General features: G+C 33.9%; 1 pseudogene; it reads right to left on the bottom strand.

Moving 5' to 3' along the window:
* Nucleotides 1–1,309: 1,309 nt before the first annotated feature.
* On the bottom strand, nt 1,310–1,396 carry LOC122897237 (annotated as a pseudogene).
* Between the last annotated feature and the right edge of the window lie 3,874 nt (nt 1,397–5,270).

Here is a 5,270-nt window from a genome sequence, read left to right as displayed (position 1 = left end):
TTTACATATTAGCTTTGAGCATAAATCCTGACACTTGACACATTCCAGATACATCTGTATCAATGAATGAATAAATAATGAAAATTATTTATTTATATTTGTTAAATGGCTGAATACCTAATCTCAGTGAGTTCAAGTCTTGCTACTTCGTAACATTGGAGTAATATGCCACATCTTGGGAAGTTAGAAAGATCAAACAAGTTGTCATGACTGAAAAACAAAATTGATTCAAAGACTACTACATCAAAAAGGTATGCAAAACCGTGTAACACAAAATGTTGTGATACTGAGAAGAATAAAACCCCATGCACATCATCTGTACTAGAATCTCAGTAAATGAGCAATATTCCCTTTAGTTCATGCCAGTTGATCCCCTAAGTCTAAGAAGACTGGAACCGTACTTTTCAGTAAGTTTTTGGGTCTTGCTAAATACAGCTATTCTCACCCTTTACTAACTCATTAGTTTGTTTAATGATTGATTTTGTTATGGTCCCCAGTTGTTTGGTCAAACACCATTGTATATGTTACTGTGAAGATATTTTTTTAGATGTGATTAATATTGAAGTCAGTAGACATTGAGGGATGCCTGGGTGGCTCAGTATGTTAAGTGTCTGCCTTGGGCTTACGTCATGATCCCAGGGTCCTGCGATATAGACCTGCATGGGTCTCTCCACTCTGTGGAGAGCCTACTTCTTCCTCTCCTCCCCACTTATGCTCTCTCTATCTCTGTCTTTATCTCTCAAATAAAAAAATAAAATATTTTTTAAAAAATCGGTAGACACTAAGTAAAGCAAATTACCCTCCCCAGGGTCAGTATGTTGAAAGCCTTTAGAGCAAGGACTGGTTTCTCAAACAGAATAGAAGTCTTCTCAAGAATGCAGTATAGAAACCCTCCCTGCCCTGTAGATTTCTGACACAAGATGGCATTCATCTAGTTTTACCTGAATTTCCAGCCTGTTGGCTTGTCCTGTGGAATTCAGACGTGCCGAATACCTGCCATCATCAATTTCTTGAAAAAAACATATCTTCTCTCTCTCTCTCTCTTTCTATGTGTGTGTGTCTGTGTGTGTGTTTAGGCTTGTATATTGAAGCTACTTCCTACTTAAGGAGGCTGTTTATTACTAAATCTCCCCAGACACACACTCCTACTTCACAGTAGCACCATTCCACATGTTATACATCATAACCTTATAATTTCAGGTCCATGAATATTTAAAACACATTTTGTATCCCCATTCCAATTATGTCAGTTCTGTGGACATTCTTACTTTATTTCTGCTTCTATTGTGGCTTTTTCACACCCATATGTACAATTCAGACACCTAAATTTTTCAATTAGCAATAATCGCGCCTCAGATAAACCTCATTGGCTACGATACTGCCACTGCGCAAAGCTGAGACAGACACCTAAATTTTTGATGTTATTGGCTTGTCACAGGTTTTGTCAAAAGTTATGGAAGTGAAAGAAATGTCAAAGAAGTCAGTACCTTGAACTTCTTAACTGAGTATGTTATGGCTCCCTCAACTTTGCTCATTAATGAATCATTTTGCATCTGGCTACCTAAGATAAATTACTCAACCAAATGAAGTCCAGTCCTATATCACTGACAGATCATTATCACACTAAATAAAAAGGTGGAAGACTATGAAAGCCATCAGATTTAAAATGTTATGTAAACCAAATATTCAATACCCAAAATGAAAATATCACATTTGAGTAAGTATGATGATTGTAGAGACACAGACCTCTAAATCTGATCAGTTTCAATATCTGCTGAAACATTTTGGTTATTTTGATACTTGATCCCAGATGTATGCAAGTAACTATTGTACTTCCTCAAATTCTTGCCCTTGGATGATCAAAACCATCCACTTCCAGGCCTCCCTGTGGTTCCTGGTTTCATCTTGCTATTTTTGCTGGGGACATGATGTTCTGTGGCATTGCCCTTAGCATTTGTATCCCACTCTTTAATGTGCACCAGTAATGTACCAGTACTTGAGCACCATACTTAGGGGAGTTCCTCCACAGGTGCCATATGTCCTGTCTACGCTGGGGTCTTGAGCCACTTCACACTTTTCTTAACTGTTCCCTTGTACTCTCAAATCCCCACACTTTATCTATCTATCCATCCATCTATCTGTCATCTATCATCTATTACCTACTTTCTCTCATCATCTCCCCTAGAGTTTCTTCTCAAAGACTCACCTATTCTCCCTACTTCTCCTCCTCCTCTCTCCAATCTGCCACACAAAAGGCCAAACTCCATCTGGGAGTTTGATAGTTTAAACTAACATCATGTCTTCTCTTAGCTCTAAAATCTTTATCAGAATTTCTCCTATTCTTCAGAGCTTAAACTTTCCAACTCCAAACTGTATAAGTGATCTTTTCTATATGATCAGTTGCATTCCCCTGTTCCCAAGGAATAAATGAAGGAAGCTCTAGCTGTTGAATAGAGTTTTTAAAAAATCAGGAGTAATAGGAAGTTGAGTGTGATAGAATTGGTTAATATTTCAAAAATAGAATCTTAGCCACACGTAATTATATTACTATTATTCCACTCGACATTACCAAGTTTAGTTTGATAATCATCAGAAATACCATAAAGGAGGAAAAAGTCCTCACAAGTAGATCTTAAACTTATTATTAATGTTTATATCTAAAATCACTACTTTTGTTGAGTCTTAAAAATATTCTGACTTTTTTCAAAATGTGTGATTGAGGAAATTTCTATGACACCATCTATATCACTTGTCCAGTTATGTAGAAATTCTCTTTATTATGTTAATATTAATTCAGTTCTAAGTGTTTTTATATAAAATTCCAATAACCTATCTATGCAAGATCCATTCTGAGACTCATAGTGAAGATGCTAATCTGGGAATTCATCAGTCGGGAATATCCTGAGCCTGCAGTGATCATGGAACTTTTCAGTTTTAGAAAACTGATTGATATTCTCAACCATTTAGATGAATTAGGTTCCTCCTCCTTTCCTTCCTTTCCTCCTTCCTTCGTTCCTTTCTTCTTTTCTTCTTTTCTCCTCTTTCTCTCTCCCTTTCTCTCTTTCTTCCCTCCTTCCTTCCTACTCTCCTTCTCCTTGTTTTGATTTTTAGAAATTGGTTTTCCTAAAAGTGGCTAAGAAGGATTAGAGAGAGGTAAAGCTTATGTACATAATTCTATCATTTTTGCTCATCATTTTATATAATGCATTCAAATTATTTAAAGAATTGGCCCTCTATGGAAGATATAATCAAAACAGAAATATAATAATGATGCAAATTATAATAAAATTTATCCTCATTTTCTTCTTATTTGTATCAAACATGCTTTTTAATTCCCAGGCTTTCTCAAGAAGACTGTATTTGTAATGCTCATCTAAAAATTATAAATACAAAAACTCTTGTCACTAAAACATCCAATGTTGCCTAATATAATCTGACTTCGTGTATGAAAGCAAACTAGAAACATGTAAAGCGAAGAATTGCTTCAGAGAGAGTGCTCCAGGGAGATACTATATCAACAGATCCTGCTCTGTGCCTGTCATGATATCAATCCTCTCACCTTGAGGATTTATCAAATCATCATAGCTTGAATTCTTAGTGTTAGCAGATAGCCAAGCAATAGAAATAACAAAAGAAAATACTACCTAAGAGAGGAGGCATTTTCACCTGATTCATAATTTCAAAACATTACCTTTCTTGTGTTCATTAAGTGTTCTCAAGAAAATTGCTTTTTATGTAAAGGCAAAGAAGGGTTGTGCAAATGAAAATAAAATGGACATATTCCCAGAAGTATTCTCAGTATGAGAATCCTTTAATACTTTCTCTATATTTCCCATTTTTATAAATCCTGGGTCATAAAATATTCTTAATTATATTAACTCTATAAATGTTTATAGTCATATAAATATATACATATATAATTATCATTAATGATAAACAGAAGTTTCATCATTGAGAAATGATTGTTTAGTTGATATTGCCTTGAGTGGTTAACATGTTTTATAATTTTTTTTCATATAATGTAAGATTGCTTTTATTGTTGTAGTTGATATTTATTGTTGTAGTTGATATTGCCTTGAGTGGTTAACATGTTTTATAAAATTTTTTTTCATATAATGTAAAACTGCTGGTATAGATAGTTGAATAGTATATAATGCAGTTTGTTCTGGCAAAGAAGAAAAGAAAGCTTTGGATATCACATTGACATATACCCTTGAAAATTTATAATGACAAACAAAGTATGAGAACCAATACTCACATTGAAAAGTCTGCTCCACAAATATTACCACAAAAATTTATGAATTAAGAAGTTGAAAAATTGGTATCACGATTTAGTTGAAAATTTCACATAAAAATCATTTCTTAGAGCATGAGCCTGTCACTCCTTTGTGCATTCTAATTTTATCCATATTCTTCCAAAACAAGGTTTTACTGTCCCAGAGAGAAGAATATAACCAAAGTCAGATTTACTTGGCTTTTGTAATGCTCTTACACTAAAAGCATATCTGTTGATTATTATCTTCATAATGCCTATATTTCCAGAAGCACTCAAACAGAGAAACAGCCTCAAAATTGTACCTTCTTAGGCTGTTTCATGGAGAGACACTGTTATTAGCAGATCTTACTTAAAAATGGGTTTTGTCTCTATTTGCATTGGATATCTTTGCTTTGGGGGATTTCTTTTTGCCATTTCAAACAACAAACAATAAAATTCACCTCCATTTGGAAACTCCCAAACTTTTTCTGGTTTGCACATGTTTCCTTTTGTAAATTTTATTTCATTCATTAGCTTTTTATTAAAAGACTGATTCACCATTTTAAGCAATGTACTTGACTTTTCCAAAGAACTTGACCTATAATAACATTATAAAATAACATAATATTTAAAAGGAGTAAATTTGGAATAAAACAAATTTATTTTGGTCTAGTTGTGGAGCCTGCCTGAGACAGTTTGCTGCTTTACACACTCATGTAGGGAATAGTTCTGCCTTGCAGAATTACTGTAAGGGTTAAATCACATGACAAAGGCAAAGTGCTTACCAGAATGCTTTGATATAAAAAAGTTAAACTATTTTTATCATTTACTATAAATAGCAATAGCTCATAAATTTTATGTGAGAGGAATGGCTCCGATAGCACCTTTGGCTTTCTACTTATTTCGGATCTAAAAATATATCCCCTGAACAATGAAGCTCAACTGTAGATACATTTAAACCCATAGCATAAAATAACTTATTTTTTTCTAACAGAGTGTAACATACTATATTTAT

This window comes from Neovison vison, chromosome 1 (assembly GCF_020171115.1).
Source record: "Neovison vison isolate M4711 chromosome 1, ASM_NN_V1, whole genome shotgun sequence".
Taxonomy (NCBI): Eukaryota; Metazoa; Chordata; class Mammalia; order Carnivora; family Mustelidae; genus Neogale; species Neogale vison.
This window is presented reverse-complemented; position numbering and strand designations above follow the sequence as displayed.